Raw genomic sequence first — 19,895 nt, forward strand, 5'->3', positions numbered from 1 at the left:
TCAACTCTGAATATATAACAAGGCCTGACTGACTATGGCAATATCCAGTATGCATTGCCAAGTTTCATCCATATCACTCATAAATAATGAGTGACCCTAATTTCAGTTACATTAGTCTGCTTTGCTAGTGCCTTTTCAGTTTTCCTTTTCCAATTCTTCTTCACAAGATAAAAGTAAACTAAAAAATACACTTACTAAATACAATTACTAAAAACATTCCAACAACACTTGAAAATTGCCTGTTCTCCAGTCAGTAACTTACAGATGTACAAGAGTTATCAACAGTGAAGCATTCAAGAGAAAAAAAGATCAGATTATTCCAAACACAAAAATACTCAGTCCAGCAGATCCTAATCAATCAGGCCTAAATATTATCTAGTTGGTTTTTAAATTATCAACTATAACAGGTAAAACATAAATTCTTAATTTTAAAAAGATAATCACTTAGACAAAAAACCAGCCAAATATGAAATACTTCAAGCAGACAAGAACTGTATTCATGGTCTTACTGCTCCTCCTAGTTTAGCACTGCTAGCTTATAAAGGGCCTATGGACATTGCTTAGACATCAACATATTTAATTGGATTTTTTTGAAAAGCTGGTCGGAGCTATGTATCCCAGATCTTCTTTTCTTGTAAAGTGGATAGGAGGCAACACAGACACTAAAGCAACAAAGGGAAAACTCTAAATTAAACCAGTGAGTGAATATCATTAAGGTGATTTCTAGAATTTTTTTCTTAGAATTCTGGGGAGATTTAATATTGGTGTGCCTAAGCTCTTGTCCAAAACATCTACCCTGTTTTCCTAACTGCCTGCAGTAGTATATTGACAAGCTGATGTGTCTCTATTTCATCAAGCATGTGTATGGGAATGATGGATTAGAAAACTAATTAAACTACAAGCTAATTAGGTTCAACAAAAGAATTACACAACAAAATAGTAACCAAAGCATTGTAACTTTTGCAGAGGTCCCTTATGCCTCAAAAATACACCAGTTTTCTTTGATCATGACAACAGAACCAAGGACAAAGGAAAATTTTATATTAACTCTTTGATTTTTTTTTTGTTTCACTCTATAAGTTCTGAACAGCTCCCTCACAGCTTGCTCTTAATAAACAATAAGTAGTATGTCTTAACAAAGATAGAAAATAGATTATTTTCTATTTACCATTGATTATATGACTGGGTTAAAGTGCTATGCAAGATACTTAAGTGTATAATCATCATAATGTTACTTATACAAGTCAAACCATCAGATTTGAGAGGGTTTCATAAAGTTACAAAGACACATGGGAGAGAAGGGAAGATAACCACCTACGACTGGTTCCCGGGAAGACTCAGCTCAGTGATCCCTCCTGCATTCACACTCTGCTCAGTGTACCATAAGCTATTTGTTATGTTCATCCCCAACAGCGTGTCCTTAAATTTAGTTATATTTCTTTGGGGCAAAAATGAAGAGAATTTTGGGGCATCACCAACAGGATTTTCAGATTCCATCAGTATCCCATACTGGAATGTCACACGCAAGTCCAGGGAACGCAGTGCAAGTGGCAGCAAATCAGAGCCTGACGTCCTAGAAAAAATCGCTTATGGTATCAGTGAATTTTATAAGGAAGATTTAGTGCGTTGAACCTGTCTGGACACCAGACACCCACCAAAGCTGTTCTATTGCTCCCCCCTGCAACTGGACAGCAGAGAGAAAATATACAAAGGGTTCATGGGTGAGATAAGGACAGGGAGAGATCACTCACCAAATACCATCACAGGCAAAACACACTCAAATTGAGGATATTAATTGAATTTATTACTAGCAAAATCAGAGCAGAATAATGAAAAATAAAATAAATCTTAAAAACCCCTTCCCTGTGAAGGACCAGGAATCAGAATGGGGAAAATTTCAGAAGTGGAAAAATATGTACAGTGATTGAAAGGACTTTATGATACAGACTTTACAGTTATTATGTATATACACATTGTATGCTTCCCCAGAATTTGTATTTCCCGGGCATGTTCAGGCTTGTCCGCTTCCCTGCTTTCCTGCGGATTGGCTGGAGAAGCTGCAGAGAGGAGACAGCCTCCATTCGCCCCTTCTCTCCCCCGTTCCTCCCACATTCCTCCCTCTTTTGCCTGTACCCCTATCCTGATTTGCTTCCCTGTTTGTCTGTCTCATGCCCCACCCTATGTTCTGGTCCTTTCCCTGCCTGAACTGATGAAGAATCCTGCGCACGCCTCAATAAACCATTCTACTTGCACCCTACCTTGTGTCCTGGACCCGTGCTGTGCCACGGTCCCATCCCCCCTTCAGACTACAGCACTTCCCCCCACCCCTTCTTCCCTCCTGAGCTCTACCTCTTCCCCACCAGTAGCACAGGTTGATGGAGAATGGGGGTTACGTTCATCACAGGCTGTACCTGCCACTGCTCACGGAGAAGAGTTGTTTCCCTCCTCCAGCATGGGGTTCTTCCCATGGGAGATCGTCCTCCATGAACTTCTCCAAGATGAGTCCATCCCACAGGCAACAGTTCTCCGTAAACTGCTGCAATGTGGGTCACTCTTCCACAGGGTGCAGTCCTTCCTGCTCCAGCATGAGTCTCTCCTGCTCCAACATGAGACAACACGAGTCCTACCAGGAAACCTCCAGTGTGGGCTCATCTCTCCACAGATCTCCACGTCCCTGCCAGGATCTTGCTCCAGCACGGGTTTCTCAGGTTCACAGTCCTCTTTTCGGCATCCACCTGCTCTGGCATGAGGCTCCTTCATGGGCTGCAGATGGATCTCTGCACCCCAGTGGTCCTCCATGGGCTGCAGGGGCACAGCTGTTTCACCACGGGCTGCACCACGGGCTGCAGGGGAACCTCAGCTCTGGTGCCTGGAGCACCCCCTTCCCCTCCTCCACTGACCTTGGTGTCTGCAGAGTTGTTCCTCTCACATATTCTCACTCCACTCTTTGGCAACAATTACATCTGCACAATATTTTTTTTTCCTATCTTAAATATGTTATCACAGAGGCATTACCACCATTGCTGATTGGTCCAGCCTTGGCCAGCAGCGTGTTTGTCCTGGAGCTGGCTGACATTGGTTCTACCAGACATAGAGGAAGTTTCCAGCAGCTTCTCACAGAAGCCACTCTAGGAGCCCCCCTGCTACCAAAACCTTGCCACACAAACCCAGTATATAAAGCAATGACATTGACAAGGGGATTCATATTGGCAAAAGTCAGGTTTTCCACTCTCAAAGCACTGACAAGGCCATCCACCCTTTCAAATTCTCATATGTTGACATTAAGCCATTCCATGCAATGAAGACTTATGCTCCTTGAACATCTCTTTGAATTTCCCTGAATGCTTTGGACTGCCTAACTCTTGTACACTGACTGCACACATTGAATAGAGCCAGGAGCTGGATACCAGCTGCGCTACTCACCTAGAAGTCAAGAGAGGTAATTAATCTGCCACATGTGCTATCATTACACTGTGGCTGTGGTCCCAAAGTGGTCCCAAAGAGCTTTGAGTTCAGAGGTACTCCATGCACCCAGAACCTAGCATACTGCACTTTTTTGGCAGTCCACACTGTGCTTTAGCTCAAGATACAAGTCTCATCTTCACTCTGGGTAAGACACATCTAAATACTTACAGGAAGCATCCTGGAACCCTGAGAGGTAGGAACCCCAGCTGCATATTCTGCTGTCATTGCTGGGGCCAAAGGGACAGTCAGTGTCTGAACAGACTGCTGTGATTCATTACTCTAAATGATGCTAATGTATTTGTTTCCATATTTTCGTCCTTGAAGTTAAAGTGTGGTAATTTAGGTCTCTTTTGTTTCTGTGAACTCTATTTTCTCTAGTACTATCAGGTAATTGGCCTCAAATGCCCAAATAACAGCTTTCAGGACATTATCTAAATACCTGTGATCCTGAGTTTGCTACAGAAGATAATGGATAACACAGTCTCATCAGCTGTAGCTCAGCACTCATGCTGGGGCTGTTCATATTAAATGTTGCTAGGTCCTCAGACATTGGAAAAGTGAATTGTGCTTGTGGAGAAATTGCTGCAGCAAATCTGAGATAAAGAGAATGTGGCAGTGGTTCAGATGCCTTTGTGTACGTGGGCTCCAGTCATTGTCCAAATACAGCAAAGTAAGAAGAAATTTCTGGGATACATATAAGCTTCAAAAATTCTTTTTTTCCAGCTCTTTAATGTGGAAGAACTCTTGCTCAAAAATTGGCAACACAATCTGCAAAAAGTTTCCTTGCAAACTGTCTTAACGATCAAACTTGCCATTCTTCACTTTCTTGCTAGAATCTGATCTAGAAAACTATGTGTTTGTATTCTTCACATTTATTGGGTTTGTAAATGATCATCTAGGATCCTGTACATTCCTCTAGAGCTGCACACTTCATCATTCTTTGCCCCAAATCAAACTTGAATCCCAGCCAAAAAAAGAGGAAGTGAATCTAAAGATCAGAGTACACCATTACAGCAGTCTCTTTTGACTTTCTTGAATAATGGAAGGCTGAGATTTCCACTAAAGGTTTCCTACATAAATTCCACATATTGTAATTTAATCAGAACATGTCTTTTCTACAGTCCCCAACCTTTATTTTAAAATTTCAAGTAATGCAGAAGCTATCACTAGAATTAACATGCTGTGGTGATAGGCAACAACAGTCCTCACCATTAGAAATATGCACTTTGTGTGAGTTTATTTCTCTTTACCATCCAACGGAAAGACCCTGTCATACCTTTTCAAGCTAGATGAACTTCCCTTTCATCAGAACTATTTTGAGCTACACATACAATACAGAAGTGAACAGTCACTCAACTTTCTCTGATAAACAAAACTGATTGAGTTCTCTAGTGTGCCCCTTAATAGAGTTTTCTAGACCAAGAGTTTTTACTATTGCATTCTCCTGAATTCTTTGAGGGGAGGGTAGCTCAGTTCTGGCAGTGGCTGATATTTTATTAGATCTGTTGGTGACCCAACACACATATTAATGGTTTGTTTACCTAAAATAGTATGAACAAGGACTCTTAAGAACATGATTGTGGCAAAATTTATAGTGCTTTTCTTCATCCATGTTCAGGACTTGTAAAATACAAGATTGATTAACATGCAACATGAATAGTCTTGTCTTTAATTTATAAATTCATTTCTACATTCAACTGAGTGAATAGTGGTTTTTTATTTTAAAAACATCTTTCCAACCCAATCTTATCAAACATTCAACTATGTTTATAAATATTTAAACAGTTACTAACTAACTTTTAGATTCCTGGAATCAGAGCTATTTATTTTAAGAGCTTTGCAAACTATGTAAACTATGTGTGTGTCACTCCTTGAACCAACTTGTTTGGTGTATAGAGCTTCAAAACTATTATAAGTGTGTTTTTTAAGATAAATCTCTTGGAAAAAAAAAAGAGTTGCTACTTAGTCCCATGAATCATGGAGCTGCTAAATTCCTAAACCTGACAAGTTTACAATTTTTTGGACCAGTACTATGAAAGTTGTGTATGTTTCAATTACCATAAGCCCTTTGGCAGAGCTCCGAAAGATGTCTATAAAGTTTATTAAGATGTCATCATACTTTTGAACTCTATGAATCTCAAATGTCCATTACCAAAATATCAGCTTAAAAAAACCACAGTGTATTGCTAGATGCAGATCAAATCAAGGTAAAGTAGCTTCAGCCAGAAATTAGTTTAGTCTAATTATCTTGGCACTTACTTCAGATGTTGCAGATAAACCAAAATGAGTTACAGATGTAAAAGTGGGAGAAAAGACAAGAGATAGTCACTGTAACAGAGGCTGAAAGCAATAATATTATAACAGCAATTTTCCAAAACCTAGAAAAAAAAATAAATTTCTGTTACTTCTAGGTCTCTGCTGATCTCTGAGCTATGACTGTCAAATTAAACTCCTCAGCAACATAAGAATAGCTTTAAATTTTAGGATGTACCAGTTCCATTTTTCAAGTACCTAATTACCAATCTCACATCCCAAATATTTTCTCCAGTATACAACTGTATTTGTGAGGCCCATGCTCAGCCTGGCTAATAAGTTGATTGTCATGACAGGAGGACAAAACTGAGAACATTTTAAGGACCAACTATCTTTTTGTATGTTGAAGCTGTCATGCTCTTTCAACCAGAGCATTTTTAGCTTTACTGTGATGAATAATTTAGTCACTCCTTGCTAGGGCTTTGGCGTGTTGTGGGGTAACTGGTGATCAAATTTATTGCTAATGTATTTGTATCCTGTTTTGCAACTAGAGAATAAACACTTCTTATTTAGGCCAGCAACAACATACAAAAACCTTTAAACAATTTCAGATTGCTGAATGCTCTTCAGATGCAGAGGTCCAGTTAGACCAATTCCAACACAACTGGACATGCTGTAGATAGCAGAGGAGGCAGTTCTCATATATAAGGCAATGGATTGTGAACAGAAATCTAAAACAACAGGGTAAGCAACTGTAAGATTTTTCTAAATGTCTATGCTGGAATGGAATTTCAAATCTTTTTGAGAGAGTATAACCTATCTATCTGACAAGTTAAAAAGTGAATATTTAACAAGTATGCTTGAATAAAGAATGTTCATCAATTCACATATCGTATAGTTATAGATTATGTTTGTATATCAAACAACTGTCATGTATTTTTTTCTGCCATCTGAAAACAATATTGTTTTACTGCCCTGATTTCATAGTATAGGTAGGCTGTGTAAATTAAAAGCTCTTCTATTTCTATTAAAGTTTAAAAGTATTCAATGAGCAGAGGTGTTGCAGGAATATAATTCAATTTAAGACCAGTAATTTGTGTAAATAAATGTCTAATATGAAAGAATCACCACAAGTGGAAATCAAGAATGTTCAATTTTTCATGATACGTATCAAAAGAACAAAAGACTTCGTGCTCATTAAAAAAAAGTTCTAAAAATAACAAGGTTCAGATTCTCCTATGGGTTCATATGAATTTTTTATTTTCCATTTGAAAATTAGGATTGTGCCATATACATGCTTTTTTTTGTGCATACATGAATTGAATTTAAACTTTTCTGTTAAATTATTAACCGTGGGTTTAGTATGCTCTAAGGTGAGTAAATTAAGAAATTGTGGATTGTAGGAGGTGTAAAAAGTGCTTGTATCAAGGGAACTGGTATTAAAATTGCCTGGCATTATCCAGGAATAGGTACTTAATATTTCTTTGCAACCATAAGAAATGTGTGCCTGATTTTAACCCTGGGGTTTTTTTGGCTTTTGGTTAGTTTACGGACTGATTAATTCTAGTAGATTACAGTAGGCAACGTTCTTTCACACAATGAAGTTTAATTGAAACTAAGGGGGTTGCACAACACACAGGAGCTGCTTCAAGGTTAATATCTATATCATTTAGGTATCTAAATATCAGTCTGTTCTAAAGGTTTGGAAATATTTTTGTTCAAATGTTAAAGGAGCAGAGGATATACTTTCTTTTAATAAGTGTCACTTTTGATCTTTAGCAACTGAACATGGATAGTTTATACAAAACAAATCTAGATTTGTATTTCAATAAATTAGAGGTAATGTAATAAATTACTAATTTTTCAATGAATGAAGCAAATTACTGTGAACTCTTTTTGAGAGCAATAATGTCCACTTAACGGCTGGAGTTCAAGATTATGTGGTTTTGCTGGTTTTTCTTTCACAAAAGCACAATTTCTTATCATTGATTTAAATGTAATCAGCCTGGAAGGGGTAAACTCTGAGGTTTTTCATGACTGCCATGAGAAAGACTCTTTCTGTACAATTTATTACCTAACTTCTCCAGTCTACGCATTCTTCAGTGTAGCAAGTGCATCACTTGAACACTGTAGTGGGAGGCATTCAGATCTCAGGCTGACAAGATAACATCCTGTTGGCTGCAGTTTTGGTCAGTTTTGTCCACTTAGAAATAAAGACTTCTGGTAAAATTGTGATCTCTAGTGTGCAAGCAACTTTCACACTCAATGCTGTCAGCTCATATAAATAAATATTTGTGATTATAAATATTATTATTTTCAATATGATTTTTATAGGCCTCTATGTGAGAAGACATCTCAGAGAAAATGCCTCCCTTATGCATTTTAGAATTAGCTCAGTCTTTTTATCTATGGAGATAAAATAAGGCTTGATTAAGCTCAGATGTGATTAGGCTTAGATGTGGCAAAGACATTTAGCTGATCTTTAGGTTGAATATCAGTTCTCCATGGTGAGATTTTTATGGAGTTTTAGAAAAATAAAATTTTATATCTATAGTTGAGCTGTTTACTTTAGACTACCATTACAATAAAGGGAGAGAAGTAAGTGCTTCTTAAAAGCAGTTCAGCTGTCCTATTTAAAATGCTTATCTTAGTGGCTCAGGAGATGCCTCTTTTCTTCCACTGACCACATAGTGTGACTGCATCGGGACTAGACATCATACTTATAAAGGAAAAATTACAGCAGAGGTATGCATCCTCAGTGATGAAGGTAAACTTTTGTTATACTGAGTTTTAGGCCAATTAGGAACCTTTTTATTCTATGGCCATTGGGCCACAGGATGTTGTTAACTCATCTGCAGTTGCTAGTTCAGTAGAAGTGTTTTTCCTTTCTGAGCATTTGATCATCTGCCCATAGCAATTTTGTGCAGGATTATAAAAATTAATGTTTAAATCATCTGCCATGTCTCTCATATATAAGAGCCTGTAGTGTGTGTATCTTTTTCCTATCAAACCTGGATGACTATGTGTTCAATTTTTGAAGTCCAGGTGAAGTTGGTGTCTGTACTTCAGTCCATATCAATGAAAATGAATCAAATGTCAATGGTTCTCAGCTGTAACTATAAGGTGGGGTGGTTGTTGTCCCTTTACAGTAAATTTCTTATTCTTTGCTCAAAAGATCTTTACTTTGTGCCAAATGTTGTGGCCTCTGTTCACACAACTTGAACTTAACTTCAAAAGCAAGGAATACATTTGTTGTTTAAAGTGATCATTTGAAGCCTGACTAGCCATTTGTAAGTTACTATACTAAGCCAAGACTTTAGACCCTCTAGAGTGAGCCACTAGAAACATTTTAAACTGAGGATACCTGCCTGACCATGTGGGTTAGTAATGTTATTAACAAAGTCAAAATATATCAGAATAATAAAAATACTAAAGAATATTATTTTGGTCATTATATTTTAGAAGGAACTGTGTCTGATCTTTCTCTTTGACTTAGTAAAGTGTTTAAAACTGAAAATACTTACTGAAATAATTACCTTTATTTGTCTAACATTAAGTTCATAGGAATGATAACATCAATAATAACATTATTTGGAGAAAATAAAATAGGCAGAGTAATTACAAAACTCTGCTTAATAAAAACCTAACTCCTCTGCCTTTAGCATTGACATAATATAGCTTGGTATAATGATTATAGTTTTTAAGGGAAAATAACCTTACCGTCTTTTTCATTTAAATTATCATATATTATATAATTACCTTCAATGTAACGATCTTATCTCATGGAAGATCTGCGGTAAGGGAAAATAACTTACATCTAATGACTTTTTCTGGCACAATCAGTCTTTCATTCTATATCCTTTTATGTGAATGAGAATACTGATACAAATTTGAAAAGGAGAGACTGGAAATGCATAAGAAACACTGCCTCAAAGTATCTAGATAATATAGACTAAGTAGACCTTTCCAGTCATCTGATACCCAGATCCTATTCCCTGAAACATAACTAGATCTAACTCATCTTGCCAATCTCTACTCAGGCTTTTTCAGAGGGCCAGGGGTCTTTGGGGTTGGGTTTTTTGTTTTGGTTTTTTTTTTTGTTTTGTTTTGTTTTGTTTTGTTTTTTGCTTTTGCTTTTTTTGGGCACATCTTCAAACTTATTCCCTCCTCCTATACCTTTCACTTTCCTGTCCCAGTTCTCTTTGTAGGTGCAATTTCATAGGAAAATGTTATCATATCACAAGACTCTCTTTGCCCTCCAGCTCAGCTACTAACTGAAACTTATTATGCTAGCAAATTTCACTACAAAGTCACTTGTGTTGTGAACCCAATAACAGGATCAGAGAGCAGGGGGAAGGGGGAATCTTTGTGAGAAGGAGAGAAGCTAGCATGGGAGCAAGAGAAGAATCCAGAAAGCTGGAAGCCCTCCAAGTCTTGTATCTCTGGACAATGCTTATTTTATAGCAAGCCATGGGCTCCTGCAAATAAGTTAATCCATGTCATACAGAGCTGAGACTAAAGGATGGGTGACAGTTGCTCCTTCTGCCAGCCAGGCAATTTTATGGCAGACAGGACCATTGGCATTTGTATTGTATGGTCCTTTGCGTGATACAGGACCCCTGGGTTTTAGATTTGGAAGAGTTCATGGTCTTGACTTATTTAAAATGAAGAAATTACCACAGTCCTATCAAAGCTGCTCTAGGAGAGCCAGTGGCTCTTCTGGGCAACCAGTCAAATGACCATTTCTGTCCATTACATCTGTTGTACCTGAGAAAAGAAACAGAAGCTGGGGAGCACTGCCAGAGGCCGAGGAGGAGGCCACTATGTATCCCAGCAGCTTTCCACATTTCTTATGAAACAGAACCACCCTCAGACTCAGACACCTTCCAGTTTTCCATTTGCAAACCCTTCTCTTGGTACCCCAAGTATTCACCCATTTGTCTTCCCTGAGATTGGAAAGACATGCATAGGCTATGCCTTTTCTCAGGTATTCTTGAGAGAAGGTATGTTGCCCTATCACCTGCTGTTTATGATTTTGTGTAACTGAACTGGAAATATGCAAATTATCTTTTAGCTAGTGCCAAATACAGAACTACAGAAAGCTAAACAAATAATTCATCTGTTCCTGGCCATAGATTTGGCAAGACTGCAAATTATTGCGCATGGGGGCTATATAGGCATAAGGAAGAGTACTGTAGTGAAGTCTGAGTCATTCTCCAACATAGAGAAAAGAATGTGCCTCTACTTTGGGAAAATACAGATGACTGAGAATAAATGATGGATTGATTAAAAAGCATATGTTTTTGATGAAATTTGAAATATAGTGTCACAAGTAAGTCATACTACAGTCAGTGACTAATTGAAGCCCCTTCAGCAAATAAATATCTGTGTCATGTGTGAACCAGAAGAGACCTAGATTCCTCTGGCTTCAAACCTTGAAATTGAGTTGGCATCAAACTGTATCTTGGTGTGGTGATTAGCCACACTATGAGTAAGCTTGCAGCAATGTTTCTGTTTGAAGATAGATTTTCAAATCCCTCGAAAAGCCACATGCAGTGATGTCACCTTGAACACTGACAGGGTGAGTTTTTCTTGGGTCTTTCATATTTGAAGTCCAGGGTTAGAAGTCCCACATTCTGGATGCACCCAAGAAACAGAAGAATGTTTAAGTAAAAACAGCAGGGGCGAATGAAAGGGGCTGATTGAGCAGATCGGTGCACATGTCAGTGAGAGAGCTGATATAGCCTGAACTATAAGTGTTTAAGAGCCCTCTCTAGGATGATGCACCCCATTCCACAGGTTTACAAAAGGATACCTGATAACCCATTTCTACAATTCTTAGGAAAAGATCCCTTGGCAGGATTTAAAAAATGAAATATGACAGTCTTTACAGCAGTCTTTTTCACTTTGAGACCCTAGTTTGTGCTGAAGGATGAAATGAGCTCTTGCCTGCTTGATGGTGCTGTCAGTATTAAAGCTGTATGTAAGGGACTGAGATGAACTTGCAGCTTTGTTTTTCAATGCAACACTGCTTTAAACAGCTGCTACAAAATCTGATTGAGAATTGCAACTATTGTGTTCAGGATGTTGTAATCAGATTCCTTTTTTCAAAACTTTTTGTAAGTACTGCTTGACAGCAATAAGACTGTGTGGCAGACCCTCAAAGGAGAGGTGATTGCTGTGTTTTGTGGCATGAGAACCACAGGAATGCAAAAAATGACAATTGGGAGTCTTTCATGTTTGTGCTATTATGGATTCTGTGAAGTTAATGTTAACTGTTCAGAGTGTCTAAGATTAGTCAAAGCTTCCTTTAAATAGCACATTAATGTACTGGATTGTTTTCCATGTCTGTTGCATTTTAGCAAATTGTTCAGTTGCCTCAATATTGTAAGTTTAAGGAAATCCAGCTGTCAATTCCTATTAAACTGGCCTTAGTTTTATATTGTTAATTCAGTTGTCTTTCACACTCTAGCTCCTAAATCTAAAGAACTCTTTACAAAGGCAGATTTATGATGGATGCCATCTGGCCTGATAGAAGGAAACAGATATTGATTTTTAATATTTTCTCCAAACTTGTTTACTCTAGGATAATACAGCAGCTGTGTGGCGGCTTGTCTAAGAGTGGAAAGGATTATTACCAGTGCCTTTTGATGAGATAAATTACCTAGAATGACTTGAATGGCTAAAGGGTATACTTTGATGTTATGTCGCTTCATTTACTCTTATGACTAAATGATTATTGATTTTATATTTTTAAGCTCTTGAAACGTGAAAATAAGTTGGTAGAGAAGCCTAGCTGTGTTAGTTTTATTAATTTATTTCTGCAGGGCATAATTCACTTTGGACCAGGTTGTGAAGGTTTTGGGTTCATGACCGACTCCAGATACAGTTGCAAAGAAATGGCTTATTTATATAGTCATTGCAAGTAGTTCCAAAATCAATACAGTCTGGGATTGGATGATTAAACTTAGTCCCTTTGTGGGATTCATTCCTGTAGCTACCTCTGAAATGATCTTGACTGAAGCAGATTCATGTGATCCAGTCTACAAATAGCAAGTTTGTTCAAGTTGAAATACTATTTTTTGCTCATCATTTTTTTTATCTACTCTGTTCACTCAGTGACATTTTAACAACCAGAAAAAAGCGGTTGATTGACTACTTCAATGAAATCACTAATCTGCATTCAAAGAGTTGCCTCCAAAGACTACTTAGATTTTTCATGGATAGATTTAACTACTGCTTTGATCAGTTAGTCCCAGTATGCAGTGGATTTAGGTCTCTCTACTTATGTAGGCAGCAGGAATCCAAGGTATACACTAAACCTTTAAATAGTCTTTGCAGTTCAAAACAGCTATTTGCCTTTTGTGTACAGCAGACACCTACATATTTCTGTGAACTATTGCCTTTTCTATCATCATTTAACATGTTGGTGCCATTTAATGTTTGTCTGAAATGTGACTCTCTTGTCAGTCTATTGAAGTATTTTGTAGACACTGGAAGAAGTGCAAAAATGTGCTCAAAAAAAAATTCACTCTCTCCATTTCCCACAATGACTATTTATATATGCTCTTTGCTTGGCGCCTTTTAATACCTTAAACGGCAATATTTTTAAGCTTAATTTCTTCTGGAAAGGTTCAGCAATGAAAAGAAAGTTATCTTATTTAATCTCAAAAATTGGGATTCAGAATCCTGACATTTCATTTATATAGACCATTAGCAAATTATAAATAATATTGCTAATAGTATTTAAAGTGTCTAAAAGGAGCTGAAGGCAATAAGCTATAACAAAAGCCATGTCTCTAACAAAGTTGATTACTTGGAAGAGTTTAGCAGTGCATGAACCTGCACAGGACTGTCTAAACTAAAGAATAATATTTCATGATTTAACAGTACATATCTCTCCATCTCCTGTACAGGCTATTAGCCATATGCTTGTCTCTTGTTCAGATGTAACTAAATGTGGATTTGTGTGGGGTTTTTTTAAATATATGTTTCACCTAAAACTGTGTATTTCTAAAACACAGAGATCATTCTAAATATAAAGTTTACGTAGATAATAACATTTACTTTGTGTGTGTGTGTGTGTGTGTGTGTGTGTGTGTGTGTATTGTCACTAAAGAATATTAAACCCTCAAAGGATCTTTCATTTGTAATAAGCCTTGGCAGCATATTTTACAGAGTTAAAAAAGGTGTAAAACACTTTTCCTTACTTTAGCCACATGATATGTATAATTAATGTGTAGTAAATTTTATTGCCCAGTTTAAGGCTTGTTTAAATGCATAGAATTTGAAGTCTAATGCAGGAATAAAATAACTTTTGGATCAGTGTAATGTAATATGTTGATCCATTTTACAGGGTGGTGGTGATTATTTAATTAATCACCTTTTGACAATTATTCACACTGGTCCAAATCAAGGTCTCCATTAAAACCAAAGAATAGCTTCATTACAAATGACCCATAAAAGTGTCAAGTGCTGGCAGTGAAGACAAGTAATTTCCTTTCCCTTTAAAACCATTAGATCGAATGATGGGGGTGGGGAAAGTGATGAAGTGCGTAATAGTGTGATTACAAAGAAAAGCTTAAGCAGTAAATTTGACAGCCATGTTAGAGTGGATAGAAGATAAGGGTTATAAACTGTTGGTTCTATACCTCCAAAATCTTTTAATTTTATAAGAAGACAGGAATGAGTGGATTATATTTTTGAGAAACTTTTTTATCCTCTTTTAGTGTTTACTTATAAATTGAGATTAGAAAATTCTCTGACTCAAAGCCTTGGAGATATAAAATAAACACTGTATTGCCTTCTGAATGTTGCTCAAAATAGCAGTTAATTGAGACAAAATTGTTTTACAGCTCCGCAACTATTTTCAAAGCCAGCTTATCTACAAAATCTTTTCTATATCTTACTGGGGAGGATAGCAGCAGGACCTTTATGTCAGTGTAATTATATCGGGCACTTTCTTTTACATCTGGAAAGTACCAAGAACTACCAATTGATCTTTTGTAGAGATAAAACTGCACTCATCTTTGATTAAAGGTAGATGCTGCACCTTTTGCTGAAAGTCCTTATGTTCTTGCTATGCCAAAACATGTGAAATTATTTTAATTTTCAACTTCTGATAAAACCTTATATATTTCTCTAGTGACCAGTGCAGTTTCTGTAAATCCTAATGTCATATTTCAGTTTAATATTAAATTCTGCCAAATATGCACAGGCTGAAATTATCCAGGAATGTACCTTCAGAAAGTATAACTACAATATTAGAGTTGTCACTTTCAGAGGGGTTGAAGAAAGCATTATTCACAAACCGCATTGATTTTGAACACGCGTATAATAGGAGTCATATACTTTGTTGTAATTTTGTTTGCTTTAACTACTTTAGATTGTGGAATAAAGCCTTGTTAAGGAATTCCATATAGTGACTTTACCTTTTATGACCTGGCTTCAAATTGTGAGAGTTAACAGGTGGTGGTTATTAGCTCAGCTATCATCGCAAAAAAATTCCATAAAAATAATATTTTCACCCAAGATTCTGGGTAATCTTGCTCGTATAGATTCCACTTACTACAGGAGATGAATATGTATTTACTAGTTTTTCAAAAGAGCAGCAAATATTGACCAGTCCTAGAGACGTATTTGTTAAATCTACTTGTCATTCTTTCTTTGATCTTCATTTGTTTTAAAATCTTGCACCTAAGGTTGGACTAGTTACTGTAAAAGATCCCAAAAGTTCAAGTGCTGCTTCTAAAAACTAATGGCTATTGACTTTCATTAGGATTTCTGTGATGTTATCTAACCCTGTAAAGACATTTGCGGTATGCAGTTTACATTGTATCTAGTGATTGTATAATCATTATTGATTTTCCTTGTGTGTAGTACCTATGTCAAACAACCTAATATATTTAAATGGTGATTATTTCAGCAATATATCTATTATTAGATAAGATCAAAGGCAGTTAAGTGTGTAGCAGATAGTCCGATAAGATGATATAATGTGTATTTGTACCAGTACCTGTGCCCTTTTGTGCATAAAACTGCAATTCATAGTCTTTAATAATTAACTCTCTGAAGCATGTTGTGATTTCCATCCTATAGTAGAATAAAGTATGACAGATGGATTAAAGGAAGCCCACTTTTTAAGCAAAAGATCTAGGAGTTATGTAAATGTAATACAATTAGATGAATTGCTTTTCAAAGACCATGGGAAATCACTCTGTATATTCTGTTCACTTCTTGTTTTCCTACCAGTACTTCTGAAGAAAACTAGAAATATATTTAGAAAGCTGTATGATTTCCCCAAGGATATAATCACTGTTAATCCCATGAGTACGGATTAACAGAATAACTCAGCCCATAACAGCAAGTGATTTCTCAGGCTAATCTCATGAGTAGAATGGTTATTGTATTTTATTAGTGGTCAAATAATATTCTACTTGGACTGTAGTAGAAAAGCAGCAAATCTAATTCATTCATTTAATATCAAAGAATGCTATACTTTACTTGTGGAGTTCCTCTGTTTTTACTAATATCATTTAATTAAAATACTTCTACTCAGTAAATAAAAGTTGCACTATACATTTAATGCAATTTAAAAAAAAAAATTAAAGAGAACCCCAACACTCCTTCCCCCCCCCCCAAAAAAAAAGAAGCAAAATGTGTAAATATACCTGTAATGTTGAGGTGGAACTAGAAACCCCAGCTTTCTGTTCTGTCCTGTCTTTTTACATTAAGATTTTGTCACTTTCTGCATTGCTCTAAAAAGTAGATGCATTTGAAAATACAGTATCTGTGCATACAAAATGTACATTTGAACGTGTAAATGTACTTTGTTAGCAAAACTTTATTACAATTTTTTAACTAGTTCTGAAAGATAGAGACCTGTGATGGTAAAAGAGGCTTGCATTCATTTTCTGTGACTCCCTTTTCTGTTCTGAAGTTGTTCCTATGCAAGTACGAAGCCTCAAATTTGAGTTATTGCTCACAACTCACTGTGCTGTGTGCATGTGCCAGCTCTTGTTAGTATTAGATCAGGATCCTCTCTACCACTCTCCATTACACAGTATTGAGATGCATGCTTTGGCCACCCTTTAGTTCCTATTCATTTTCTTAAAATTACTCCTTGATTTCACTCTTTGTCTTCTTCATCCAACTGTAAGAGTGGAAAACATTACCATCCCAAGTTATATCTTCCACTAGGAAGTTACCAACATTGACAGTAAAATGGTTGAGGAAATCATGTCGATCTTCCCCAATTAATCTCAAGGAAAATCAGACATATTATTTAAATAATTAATATGATTGTGTGCCATAACCTGTGTGAATATGCTTGAAGCAGTTGAGCAATGTCTCAGAAACTCCTCTTGAAGCAACTCAGGACTGAAGGTGATCATTCTGATGATCAAGCACTAATGGGGAAACTCCGGCAGAGAGTAGCAATCAGGAGTCAGAGCATTTACCTGTTCACCGATATAGCTGGATTAGGAACAGGATGCCAATTCCCGGTGGTCTGCTTTCTTTTATTCTGTCCACAAAGATGAAGATGCCTACCTGGTAGTGCCACCTCCTGTCTGCTGCACAGGAATGTACTCTAGTGTTAGATACTCAAATACTTACTTTGCCATAGTTTTCCACTGTGGCCTGTTTTTGAATTCCCACGACGCTCCAAGATGCCCCCCATCATGGGTAAATGTGAGAGTCTTGATGATGGGTATTCTCCTGTCAGATAGGAAAACACTGTTTTCAGTTGGAAAAGCTTCTCTAACTGATGGTGAAGCTCCTTGGTTGATTCTCAATTGTGGGAAAAAAGTCTTTTTCATTGAAAAATTTCCTTATGTGATTGAATGGTACAGCTGAATGATAACTTATTTATTTTAATCATTTTCTCAGATCCTGATTGTGCAAATCTCACAATCAAAGCAATTGCAATCAAAGCAATGTGAAAAATTTGAATAATTCTGTTAAGGCTGGTAGAATAGCAAATGTAGCTATAAAGGTTCTTACCATATGGGAGTGCTAAGGACAAATTTTAGATTGTAAAGATGATTTCTTCACATTCCACATTAACTAAAGATGCCTTATTCAGAACAAAGAGTTGAAACACTACAATAATTATTGACCTGACATTACAAATTGACATAGCTGTTCCTGTGCAAACCATCCAGATAGGCTCAACTGTAGGATTAGGACCTATGTAATTATCTGTGTTGTACATACAGGTGCACCAGCTGAACCTTATGCTACCCTGTACTGTGTCAAGAAGGTAAACACAGGCAGGAATTGGTAGTTTGAAGAAGAGAAGGTTCCTAAATAAAGCCTTAATAAAGTTCTCTTCACAGAGAACATCCCACCTTTCATCCACTTTCTCATGATTCAGGTCCATCTCAGTACTGTTCAGAGCTGTGAAACAGTCTCACACAAGAATAGGTGGAAAAGCGCAAATGACTTTTTCTGAGGCATTTATTTCTGTGAAGAAAGTGCAGTAGTGATGTTTTAGTTTGCATTTAGAAGCTTAACTGTATAGGAGCTTCTTTATTCACTGGTATATTACACTTGGAGTAACAATGCCATTATTTTTGCAAGACTACCGTTCAGCCTGTTGCAGGCATTAGGAAAAAATGAAGAAAAAAAGGTCTATGCTAGTCATGTCTGGAGTCTACAATTCCTTCTGTAACAGTCAGAGTGTGGGAGAAGTCAGAGTAAGCAGCCAGGAGCAATGCTATGAGCAAGTTTGCAGGGGGTATCCAGGTTGTCAAGTTATCCTCCTACATTTCTGAATGTGAACATTTAACTAAAATACTCATTTGTTTACTTTAAAGTAGTCTTTTCCATGTTCAGGCAACAAAGCACCCAGACAGGAACAAACTTGCTCTTTATGTAAATGCATATTTTAATAATGTTTTTAATGTATTTTTTCAGTAGATATAGTTCTTTCTCAAACTCCAGGCATATAAACAATCTAAATGAGTCTGTATTTACTGCCTGAAGCTTTAAAAATATCTATTAAACAAGTTCAAGTAAACCCCCCCAAACCTTAAATCTTTTTATGCCAAATACTAAATCTCATGGCATAAGGATCCAGAGGCCAAAAGGATGCCAAGGGGCAAATTGCAGATGGAGCCTGTAATTCCATGTGCCCTTGAATTTTATTGCACAATTTCTGTCATTCTTAAGGAGTGCTGAGAGGAAGCCAGGAGAAGCACGTTGAGAATTAGACTGTTATGTCTCTGCATCAGATAGAGCTCCTACGCTGAAGACTCTGTAGTGGCTGGTTGCAGCAGCATAACTTCTGCACATCATAGCTTTGGGCTGCAAGGAAAAAATTCCCCCCCTTTTAACTTCTCATTGTTCTTCTCCTTTGCTAAGTCCATTCAGTCAACCTTTGAGCAGGACACAGGGGAACTGAAAAGAAATTCCATTCATCCATTGCCACAGTGCTTAGGGACTTGTGCTTGAAATAAATTCAACCTCCAAGGTGTCTTTAGCACCAGGACAAGCTTAGAGTAGGTTTCTTTAGAGCAAGATAACCATGTATGCCATCTTTGGTATTTTATTTTGTTCTACCTTTGGATGTATGAGGCAGTTTTCCCTCTCTCTTCTTCTCAGGCAATTGCCCCTTCCCAGCTGTGTGACAAAACTTGGGAGATGGACACCCAGATGGATATGGCCTTGTGGTAGGCTCTGTAAACCCTTAGAAAAAGTTCACCTCTAGATACGTAATCCAGTAGAGAGATACATACTTCCTTCTGTCTTCTACTGCTAATTATACTCTAGCCAAGGACTTCACCACATATCCCAATCTTTTCTTTTTATTTGACAGACCATCCTGGTTTATGTGCATCCTTGCCTCTGCCAGACTCACCTTTGCTACACAGCTACTGAACCCATCTGAAAATTTTGGTGGGGAAGAAAAATCTCCACCACAAGAAAAAATAAGGAAAAAAACCGCTATCACTTTTTTCTCCTATTTGACTTTGGGACAAAACTAAGCCTTTCAAAATATTCCATCCAAACCGGTGGGACTTAAAAAGGGAAAAAAAGTGGGAGAGATTGTTGGTTTCACCTTTAAAAACTAAAAACTAAATAGATATTTTTAAAGCTTCAGGTAGGAAATGTATACCTACAGATTTCTCCCATGTGAGACCATTATGAAGGCTCCTACATGGTGAGAGCAGGGA

The sequence above is a fragment of the Manacus candei genome, unplaced genomic scaffold (assembly GCF_025592945.1).
Source record: "Manacus candei isolate 608988 ecotype Guabito, Panama unplaced genomic scaffold, ASM2559294v1 h1tg000088l, whole genome shotgun sequence".
Lineage (NCBI taxonomy): Eukaryota > Metazoa > Chordata > Aves > Passeriformes > Pipridae > Manacus > Manacus candei.